Below are 12,470 nucleotides of genomic sequence, written 5' to 3'. Positions count from 1 at the left end.
ACCAGGAGAAGCAAACAGAAAGAAACTTTCTTTCATGCAATTTTCTAGAGGTAATCAAAAACCATCTTTTTTTTAATGTAATAGCATGCAGAATGTATATCACCACTGGACAATGTTGGGCAGCCGTGTGGACACTGCATTATAAAGAAGCCCATTTCATTGCAACTGATTGACAAATTGCCCTACATCGACGTAAATAAGCACTGCATTGATCAGTGTTTTTTAGTAGTAGCCATGATAAAAAATCATGGGCGTACACACTCGAGCAGGATTCGAACCTACGACCTCCTGATCACCAGACAGGCGTCATCTCCACTAGACCACCGAGCTTTTGCCCGACAGCAAGTAATGAACATTTTATTCTTCCCTTGCCTCCTCAGACGGCATGGTCCCAGCCTCGAGCCATCTTGTCTTCCACCGTGGCCCGAACAGGCCACCCCCCCTTTTTACCAATATGCATATTCATGACATATCTCCCCCACAGAAGAAAACTGTGCCTGTCTTTGATGGTCAACACTTTTTAACAAAAATAACTACACTACTTTTTCTTACTTACACTGTGGTATGTATGTATATACTGGTCTTTCCAGTCGGATTTTCAAACGAATAAAATCGTTAGCAAAAATAAGCTGTGCACGCTTCAACCATAAGATTAAACACATAGAATCGATCTTTGCGGAAATCGATCAATTACGTTGATCGATCATCACTTTACATCGATCTTATATCAACTGGCGACTGCACCCAATCTATTCCAATTTTACCGTGATCGACCTAAACATCTCGACGTATTCACAATCGTAAAACTCATGGTACCGCCTTTGACACCACATTGGTTGGTACAGACGAACAATCATTGTAACGATATTCACATGTATATGAATATTCATGACGGCAGTGCCGTGGTACGTGCGTCGCCTTTGACACCATTAAACTTGCACTGGTTGGTGCAGACGAACAATCATTGTAACGACATTCACGTGTATATGAATATTCATGACGGCAGTGCCATGCTACGTGCGCGACGGTACGTGTACGCAGTTTGCTTAATAGATATGCATAAAAACGAATGAGAACGACCTAGCACTGGCTACGTTGTAACACAACAACCTCATTACCTATGCCGGAATGCGGGTACCTCATCACTGAAGTTCCCAAGAAAACGAAGGAGCTCTTTCTTGGAGGAGGGGGAGGGGAAATCTACGATTGCCTGGACTTTGGCACTATGTGGAAACACACGACCTTGACCTATCTCATGACCCAATTAGGTCACAGTGGTTTTGGCAAATTCACATTTTTCAAAGTTCACGACTAGTCCTGCCTTGGAAAGCCTTCCAAACAGATCTCTCAGATGAGCCACATGCTCCTTCCAACTACTGCTATATACCAAGACATCATCTAGGTAGACTACACAGTTTCCATGCCATGAGATCACACCATTCATTATTCTCGACATTGGAAGAGACCTTGTTGGGTCACAAACGCTGAGATTTCGTTTGCTTCCTCTGATAGTGGCACCTGCCAATATCTTTTCATGAGATCTATCTTGCTCACATAGGCTGCATTTCCAACCTGATCTATGCAACCCTCAATACGAGGAAGAGGAAAAGAATCCGTCTTCGTAACCGCATTGACTTTGCGGAAATCAATACAAAACCTTGTCGACCCATCTGGCTTCGGAACCAGTACTATTGGTGAACTCCAACTACTGTTGCTTTCTTCTACCATGATATGATGATACCATGTTCAAGCATGTACTCTACTTTTTTTTCGTTCTCAAGAGCCTTCTTATCATGATGAAGTCTGTATGGGTGCTGTTTTATTGGTTCGCTCTCACCCACGTCATCCTTGTGAACGGTGTTAGTTGCGCAACCTAACTTGTCCCTACACGACTCTGGAAAATCTTGAAAAATTCCAACCACATCCTTCCTCTCTGATTCCGGCAAATGACCAAGCAATATCGCTGGATTAGACATCACCTTGGAATTGTCTACCCTGGGAATCATTCCTGACTTGAAGTCTACTTCAGGCAGACTCTCTGCATCACTGGGTACATCATCCTGTACATGGACTGCAGCAACACCAGAGGAGTCATTGATGCTCTTACCACCTGCATCTATTTCTACCTGTGCTTCAATCAAAGCAGACTGACTGAAAAATGGCTCAGAATGAACCGCTTCATCCATACTCTCACTCGTTTTGGCGAGAAGTGTATCTCCCAATTTTCAGCTTCATTGTCTCCTTTCTTGTTCTCTTTCTCCTGGGATTTTCTGTTCCAAGGTTTCTGTAGCTGAATCACTAACCGGTTGAGAACACACAACGGGTAAAGGCACTACCTTACCACCAGCCAAATCATTTCCCAAGAAAAGAGAAATACCTCTCATTGGCAAATTGTCAACAACACCAAATGTCACCAACCCACACACAAGTTGACTCTTCAACTCAATACTGTACAGCGGGATGGGTTTATATCCCCCATTGACATCCAGGATAAGAACCTGTTTGCCACTGAAATCACTTTCATCCAATGACGACTGATCTATGACGAGAAGAGTTTGTGTGGCCCCTGTATCTCTCAAAATGGTGACAGGAATCTCATCACCCCTACTGAAGCTGACCACAGCACAGGACACATAATCCTTGTACCTCTCATCAATCTCATCATCTTTCATGCACTGAGTTTGAGTTGCTACACTCTGACTCATTCCATGCACTCCACTTGACACACGTACAAAACCATTTGGCTCTGATTTCTCTTGTTTTCCAGCATTTTTCAGCTTTAGCTTAGGGCACTGAGTTTTTACATTTCCCTCAGACTTACAGTAGTAGCAAATGAGCTTTCTTTCATTCCTAACACCACTGCTCTGCTTAGCACTACCACTTGCTGAATGGGCACTGCAGATGGGTTTAGACTTTCCACCAGCCTCACCAGACTTCTCTCCCTGGGAAAACTTCCGCCTAACAGGGGGTGACCTCTTCCCCTTATGCGTAAGCTCATAACTGTCAGCCACCATCACATCAGTCTTTACGGTGGACTTCTTGGAGTCGTTGACATGCGTCCGCACATCAACTGCCATGCAACGCTTGCATTCTTCTAGGAGGATAATTTCTCTCAATGCCTCGTAAGTAAGATCTACCTTCAAACATCTAATCCATCGATCGAAAGCGACCTCTTTCCTTCTCGCAAACTCAACATGAGTTTCACCTTCAGATCGTCTGATGTTACGAAACTGCTGCCGATATGCCTCTGGCACCTGTTCATAGGACTGCAGAATTGCATCCCTCATTTTCTCATAATCGAATGCATGTTCACAACTCAGAGAGGAGAAAACAGCCTGGGCCTTTCCTGTCAGCACCTCTTGTACTAACAATGACCACCCATCCTTCGGCCACTCGAATTTTATGCTACCCTCTCAAACGTTAAGACAAATAATTAATCTAAATCCTTCTCATCAAATTTTGGCATCAACTTAACTCTACTTGCCAAATCAGATCCAATCGACCTCTGACCTCTATTCTACATGGAGTCTCTAGCCTGCGAATTCACCGCTTCAAACCGCATTATTTCCAGCTCCATTCTTTTCCTTTCCATCTTACGCTCATGCTCTGCCGCTCTGAGCTTATCTCTCCGCTCTTCAATTTCTAAGTTCTCCTTCTCACTCAAATCATCTCTCTGTGATTTTTTACTCTCACCATCACTGCCTGAAAATTCGACAGGAGGCACAGTGCTCAAGTTTGCATGCTTAACTACAGCATCAAGAATTTCTGCCTTGCGTGTGCAACCGGTCAAATCTACTCCTAGCCTATTAGCTACAGTCTTCAAATTGGCCTTGACCAGCCTTTTCAACCCGGTCACTGTTTAATCCTGACCAAGGAATTCTTCCACATCAATATTGGCCATGATAAGTAATGTACGTGTAATTCTATGGCTACGTATTACTGTACGACCGCACAAAATGCACACAACCGAATCGAATGTCACAGCTAACGAAAGGCAATTGCAAACGACCACAATTATGGGTCCGGAAGACCAAACAAAAAGACACAAAGTCACAAAACGTTACCTGTAACCTACAACTTTGCAGCAAACACGCAAACAATCAACTCCAGGTCATAAGTTTTCACCTTACCCTAGAAACGGAGGCAAATTACACCAAACGCCCCACCAAACGATTGTCATGTATATAACCAGTGACCACAAACGTGACTACAATCTACTCACCGCATCAAAAATGCGTAGCTGGGACTAAGCCAACGTCTCCGCAACGACGATACCGTCGACGAACTTCAACTTCCAAACACAACATGAATTGAATGTCCACTTCCTCCCGGACAAGCCCCCAATTATTGCGGAATGAGGGAAATCCTGGTGGGAAGGGGGGGGGGGGGGGGCAACAACATGTCACACATTCTGAGAGAAAAAACATGTGTACAATATCACTCAGATGTGGATTAGTGTCTCAAGCGTTTGTGAATTGTTAGCGCCAGTATGTTTTCTAAGAAATGTTGCTAAGAGATGTTGATATTAAGTTTTTATTTCAGCTACGTGTGATCACCACCAAGGAGGGAATGAAATGTTTTTAACACGCAACCATTGTATCTGCGAATCATGGTCTCCATAGAGAATGAATTGACAATAAGAAAAAAAAAAAGCCTGGCTTAGAACCTGACACCTAATGGTGCTAGTGACCAATGATCTTTGTAAAGCTAACTGCAAACAATATGCACCTTAGAACTGATCCTAGCGATTAAAACTTAAAGAGATGGTACAGTATTGGTAAAGATGAGAATTGGGCTTCTAACTTTTTGCGAGATACCAAGAAAACACTTACATGGAATAGTACAGAGCATACCATTTTACTTGGAATCCAGAGTTTATTTGATGAAAATCGGGTTTGGAATGACTTAAACATCCAAAAACAAGGTAAAACAAAGCGATCTGAATAAAGCGTGAGTCCCACACTTATTAGAATTGCTCTATTTTGGATATCTCAGCCATTTCAGAACCAATTTTCATCAAATACACGTTGGATTCCTCATGGAACTACATGTTCTTTCACATTTCATAAGAGGTTTCTCATTATCTACATGGCCATATGCATTTTTTTTTTCAAGAGTGCTAGATAACGTTTAATGTTGGGGCTACACGCAGGGAGTGGAGCGAGGGAATGGTGTGAGAGGGGGCTGGGGTATTCCCCCACAACACGAGGGAGATTTTGCAGTTTTATGATTTTAATGCAACGATCTGGTGTACACTTTCGGTCTACTATCGTCTACACGATGTACTATGAAGGTGGATAGCGCTCATCGGCAATTAGAAAATAAACGACAGTGAACGATAATGCCATACGTACCCTGACACTATAATGAACAGAAATATATACCAGAATTAAGACAGAAATAAACACAAAACATGAAAATAACCCAAATTCCTTGATTGTTGTTTGATTTTCTCATTTAATGATCAAATTACTTGAAATATCCGAATCGAAAAAAGAGGAGTTTTAAAATGGGGGGGGGGGGGGGGGGGGGGGGGCTACTGACCCTTCCCCCTCCCCCACGATGCGTATAGCCATGACAGGTAGAATGTATCGCGTAACGTTCAAAATTATCAACACTATCATAGACGTGTAATCAATTTTCTCAACAGGGAGTTAGATAGAGGAAAAAAAACCCACCAAAGATTGCTAAAGAAAAAGTAAATAACAGATATATGTGCTGCTTTCTTTCATGCAAGAGCTATCATTGTATCATTTTACTTACTCTGCCGTGTATTATTTCTTCACCAATTCCACTTCACGCACAGTTACTACTCCTGCGCACAAGGGTAAATTTCTGCTGATTTCACTGGCAGTGTCGTTTGTGGCTTTTATCATGCTGCTTCTCATCGAAATTACGACCTGGTACCTGCATCGGAGAAAGAAGTAAGTTTCAAGAAAGTCAGGGTTTCATATTTTGGAGTCCCTACGAATATTTTACAGACTGGGAAAATGTCTTCAAAGCCAGTTCATGAGATGAATACTGGTATTATAAGATTATAAGTGGAACCAATTCTCTAAACGGTGACAAAGAGTCAAGATTCAAATTTATTTCATTTCCTTCACATAAACAGAGAAATTGTATATAATGTATGAGTACAACATATTTGTAATAATTTCAAATAACATGATTTAACAAAGTACATGTGAAAATGAATAACAAATGAAGAAAATTTGTATTGTTTAAATATACACATATGCATAAAGTACAAGTTCATTAAGGATGGGAATGGAAAAGGATAAGATAGATCACGGTTTTCTGCCGAGAATGTTATAAAATGGGATCAATACTGCAAACGGTAACACAGATAAGCAAGATCACAACTTATACCTAGGGGGCAAAACCCCATTTTGGGGGGATATCAGACATGGGCTGTTGTAAAAGGTTGTTGGGTGTCAAAATGTTCAGGGGATCATTCTTGACAACTTCTAGGTGGACTACCTGAAAATCATGCTGCTGGTTAAAAATGGTGGCCATTTTTTCAAAATGGCCGCCATATGTAAGTAATACTCGGATATTTTTGGCAAATAACTTTTGAAAATTGCCTTTAATTAACATGTGTGTGGTATCAAATTAAAGAGAATTAAATTATCTACAAGAATATACCACATTTGAGTGGTTTAAATGCAGTTTGCATAAACATTTCTCGGCCAAAATCAATTTTTTACTAATTTTTCCACATTATGTAAATTTTGCAAAATTACTATTTTGTTCATATTCCAAAAATTATAGCAACTACAGATCTCAAAGTTGGTAGAAAACTGTCTTTATATATGAATAACAATGTGTGAAAATTACAATTTCATTGCTTTCCTAAATGAAAAGTTATGATGTTCCAAAGTGGACACTTTATATAACATAAAACGGAAGTTTTCTAGGTTTTCTGTTGCATATGCATACAGTGTATGTACAACTTTCGTTGGCCTTTAGATATTGAATAAAATGTGCCTGTAGTGATCCGCTCCATTAAGAAACGAATATTTTGAGCTCTGACTGTAATTCACATGGCAAAGATAGTATTATGTCAAGAAGTCGGTATTTCACGAAACCATTAGTGCAACATGGTCTATGTCAGTGTGCGCGATATGAGGGTGATCAGGCATGTACAATATACATAATGTTCAGCTGAAATCGGAACCTAATTTGCCCAGTTCAGACAAAATGGTCTATGTATCGTGGTCCATATGTGTGCAATATATGGGGTAATGTATTCTCAAAGATATCTTAGTGATGTATTTCTGACCTTTGACCCATATTTGCACAGCCAAGATGGCTTCTGAGCAATAACTAGTTATCTAATAAAATTATTATGGGTCTGTATACATGTATGTGTGTAAAATATGAAGGCGATCATATTTAACAAGATAAGAGATATAATATCTGTGACCTTTGACCCAAATATGGACTGCCCATATGATGTCCTAGCAAATTGTTGTTATTTCTGCTGACGATCCATGTATCATGGTCTATATGTGTGTAAAATATGGGGTGATACGTATCATATACTGACGAATTAGACAAAGAATGAAGTATTAATTGACCTTTGACCATTCTTTGCACTGCCAGGATGGCATCTAAGAAAAAAGTTTTTATTTTGTGAAATGGTTCTTGCAACAATGGTCTTTGCTCGTGCAAAAATATGGGAGTAATAAGGCATGTATTTACCAAGATACAGGATAAAACATTTTTTACCTTTGACCCTAATTCATACAGCCAAGATGGTATCCGATGAAGTAAAAGTAGTTGTTATCACATAAGATGGTGTACATGTATATGACATGGACAGTGTACAAGCCATGCAGCAGGTTCAAACTGATGGTGTGTAGGCCTACATTTCAGAGACCATGAACAAATACTGCACATTTCCCCATGTAGATGTATTTGGATTGGACAGTCAGGGTTGTCCGACAAGACCGACATTCATGAGTCATACAGCCCACGAGTCCTACACTAGGCAAATAAAGCTCATGAGAGCGACACTAGGTAAAAACAGCTCACGAGTTCGACAGACACAACACAAAGTTTAATGGGTCAGTCTCGTGGCCCTTGTTTGCTAGTGTCGAATTCATGGACTGTATGACTTGTGGGCTGTATAACTCTAGGTTGTATGACTCGTGAGTGTCGGTCTCGTGACGAGCACCAGGACAATCTTGACTGGAAGAAAAAGACAGAGGGTGGGAGTTTTAACGCCACTACTGCCATTGTCGCTGAAAACCAGGACAAACACTCAGAGAATGTCCGGGAAGGTACTAAACTGTCCAATCCACATTCACACAAAAGAAAGACGCTCTTTGATGATGAAGACCAACCCTTTTACAAATGCCATATCTCAGGTAAAGACATCTAGGTCACTTCAACATATAGAGAAACTCGAGAGTTTGATAACATCTTCAGATATGCAGGTTGATAGGAGTTTTGCTTGTGTGGCGCCTCGGCGGAATGATCACATCTTTGCGATTGTGAACTGGTACAGAGGAATGGAGAAGCAGAACTTTCTGGTTTTTCTGCCTTCTGCGCTGATCTCTATCCACAAAGAACATCAAGTACCATTGGCTATCTATCTTTGACCCCATCTTCCCGAATGGATCCGGCTGTTCTAAAGGAGAAAATGATGCGACTTGTCAGGTATCACAATCGGCCATCAACATTTAATAATCACAGGATATCAGGCTATATATGAACTTGCAGTCGCCATCACAATCAAGCATCGTGGATAGTTCTTGCTACTGGGCTGCTTTCATCTAGCTCACAACTACATGAAAGCAGTTTGAAAGATAATCAGGGAAGCAGATGTAGAAGATCTTCTCGTTGCTGCTGGTCTATGCCAGGAGGAGACCAGCAAGAAGATGTTTGGTGAAAAAGCTGACTATTACCAGACCATACATGCCCTGAGAATCCTGAGTGAAGCTATGTGGAGTTTGTACTGGGAAGCATTCGAAGCATGGATGCCTGATAAGGAAACCAGCCACAGGTGGAATCTATCCTGAAGATGCTGTTTGACAAAGACATTGCAACCTCCAAGAAGTTAGACATGATTTAGAAATCCAAAGAGCAGTAATAAGCCCTGCAGGAACAGATGTTTTTCCAAGAATCCGTGATTGAACAACCAACTGCAATCTTCTGGACCACCTTCTCGGAGATGTTAGACATTCTTCACAGGTTTAAGCACTATCTGCTACCAGCGAGAGACTGACTGGGTAGGACATCTCTGTGAATCATCACAAATGCTACCTTACCACCAAGTAGCAAGGCACTACAAACATGAACATGGTCTTTGCCTCTCTGTCACAATATATCTGACTGAGAGGAAGAAACTACCTGTAACAGCCTCAGATGTTAATAAAGCATTATGGTAGGTGTATCATTTGTAGGGAGGAGAATGGATGGCAGTCACAATAGTGTATCTCACATCATGCTTCTGGAACAACCCTACTAGTGCACATGCCAAGGAAGGAAGTGTTTGAATGGCATTACACTAAGCCATGCAGCACAGATGAGTGGGTTTACACAAAACCATTCATTAATTGTGACCCTGCACCTCAAAACAAACAAAAAGTCGCCAGATATGAATTTTTAGTCAAGACCATATTCTGAAAGAGCTGACTTTAAGCTTTAAAATGATGTATAACTCAAATCAAATGAACTCTCCTAACCTATCTAAATGTTGGCAAGAAAGCACAGACTCAGGAAAAGTGTGAACTGAGAAAAGAGGCTCTGATAAAGTACAGTGTCTATATTCAAGCGCTTAATCTTTACCAAACCGTGCTGGCTGTGCGATGAATGGGACAAAAAACAGGAAGTAAACTATCAGAGTAACAACAATGAAGGGATTATCAGATTAAACTGAAATTAAGCATGCCTCATTAACACATTCTGTCCATAATTAATACCAACTTTCAAAGCAGTAGCACTGTCCTTTCAAAAGTTATTAGAGTTGAAAGTGAAGAGTGGACAAGGTTTTTCAGAAATGAAAAAGGGATTCTATTCTAGACACACCTAATCATAATATTCTACCAAAAATGTTCGAGATAAACTGCTAAAAAACACACTTTCCTGCCCGTTTTATGATACCAAATTTTAGCATAATGTAAAAGAAGACCCGCTCTTTCAGAAAAGATGAAAAAGTCAAGTTTGGCTAAGTTGACCCATTTCACTTATTTTCAGTCCTCACGCAAAATCAGTGTGTGCGACTTTATGTTCGTTTTGAGGTGCACGGTCAGAATTGATGTCTCTGAAGAGCTGAAATCTATGCTATGCATCTTCATTCTTACAGCCCCCACCATGAATCAAGTGTAAATCGAGTTTAATGGATGAAGACCTGGCGATCAAGAATGGCAGCAGTTGAGACAAATCTGTTCAGTGCAATTACAACTTCCCTGTATAATAAAGTGTAACAACTGGACAATGCACCGATTCCAACGTAAAGGACAATCAGGTTAGAGTGAAACAAATTGGTCTAGAGGCATTTTCTCAATCACTGACTAGTGATTAGAAGAAAACAAGTAGCTGAGCACATTCAACACATATAACAAGACTCCAAAGAAGTCTGTGGATAAAATTCAGCAGCATCAGGTCAGAGTAACGAAATAAGTGACCATTTGCTTTAATACATATGATTCTGCATTATTGTCAGTGGCTGAGAATTACGACTTTGTTGACTTCATTGGGAATCACGAATGCAGTGAATACCCACTATCTCTCTTCAAGGATGATAGCAGCACGAGAACAGGCACCAAGTCAAGCCGTGTCAAAGTTCTGATAAAGGACACTGAAGTGACCAGCAGTGCCCCAACTCGACAGAAAGACAACAGTAGTCTTTGATGCCATGTATGCCATTTGACGTTGGTCTTTTCACAAAGATGACATTTTCAGAACCATTGCAGGCAGAACGATACAAATTCCTGCTGCTGAATGATGTACCTGCTGGTACCGAATTCATACACTTCTGCTGTGACAAATGCAGTGGGCCATTACCACCTTTAAGTCTGCTGAGCAAGAACACACGTCAAAACCTGCTTAGACATAGGAAATCAATGATCATTGCATGGTCCCTGACACACAAGATTTCTTTGTAGTGGCAGCAAATGAGGCTAAACTCCTAAACTTCCTCTGTGAGAAATGGTCTTCACTCTGCTGTTAGCCCGCCTCATATCTACCTAGGTGGTGGCTTTACAGAAGAAGCGAGAAGCATGTTAATCGCGAAAGAGTCTGTTATGAATGTCCCTGCCCTGAAATCAACACAAAAGGATGCTGATACAAGAGTGATACTGCACAATTTGTACAGTGCCCCGAATGACAGAGTTAAAAGAGTTGTTATCCATGTGAATGATACAGACATTATAATTTCTAATAGTATATGTATGCCTACACTCTGGTGCAACACATGTAAAAGATCTACCTAAACTATGGGTGAGGACAACTCAGGATGCATATTTACAGATCTATGATTTGGTATTTATGGCACCTGGAACTTCACAGTGTTGTGCAATGCCTGTCGTCCATAGTCTAAAGGTATAACCTTGAAAGCCAGTGCAAATAAATCATGTGGCGGAGCAAGGCTGCCTGTATAAAGGTAGAAAATGCCCTTGTGGCTGATATGAAAGTGCTAACTTCAGAGCGTTATAATTTTTTTAATGAGATATGCAATGAACATGTAATTTTAACAGAATAATGCCCATATGTATGGACTGTTTTCCAGAAAGTTTGAATTCTGTAGGACAGATGATTTTTGAAGTATGACAATTTGCAGTTTTGCAGAATTCAAATTTTTGGTAAAAATTGTAATAAAAGTTATATTTTGGCTGGAAATTTTTATGCAAAATATTACCAAACCAATCAAATGAGGTATCATCCTGTAGCAAATTTAATTCTCTTTAATATGATACCTCGTACATGGTGGTTTAAGGTAAGACTCAAAAGTTATTTGTAAAAAATATAAATATTAGTTAAACATGGTGGCCATTTTGAAAAAATGGCTGCCATTTTTTTCCAGCAGCATATTGTCAAGGTAGTCCACCTAGAAGTTGTTCAGGAGGGTCTTCTGAACACATTGATACCAAACAACCTTTTACAACAGCCCATGTCTGGTAAACCTGTCTTGCCCCCTGGGTATTATTTTTTACTGCCCATAGCAGCACTTTCGTTTCAACCATTTCCTGGTAGCTCAGCAAATTCTGTATAGCTGACATGGCAGAGAGCTGGACAGAGATACAGTGGCTGCATGAGGTCGAGAGATTTAAATGGAACTAAAACAACTGTTATGTACCAATATACTTCCGATTTTATTTGATGGTATCACATGGTGAAACAATGAAACGGCTCCCTGCTCATTATTCTGCTGAGATTAGTTTAAATACAAAAAAAAAATAAGATACGGATTTGTTTGTATGTCTAGAAGAATGTTTATTCAGCACTAACACAAAAAACCACTC

General features: G+C 40.4%; 1 non-coding gene across 1 annotated transcript; it reads right to left on the bottom strand.

The window, feature by feature from the left end:
- Positions 1–257: 257 nt before the first annotated feature.
- Positions 258–330, bottom strand: Trnat-ggu (transfer RNA threonine (anticodon GGU)). The gene has a single exon. It is a non-coding gene; the product is annotated as a tRNA-Thr (tRNA).
- Positions 331–12,470: the final 12,140 nt, after the last annotated feature.

This window comes from Diadema antillarum, unplaced genomic scaffold, assembly GCF_040938485.1.
Source record: "Diadema antillarum isolate AM-2024a unplaced genomic scaffold, OU_Dant_1.0 seq00000512_RagTag, whole genome shotgun sequence".
In the NCBI taxonomy this organism is placed as follows: Eukaryota; Metazoa; Echinodermata; class Echinoidea; order Diadematoida; family Diadematidae; genus Diadema; species Diadema antillarum.
The sequence above is the reverse complement of the archived record's forward strand: the minus strand, read 5'-3'. Positions and strand labels throughout refer to the sequence as shown.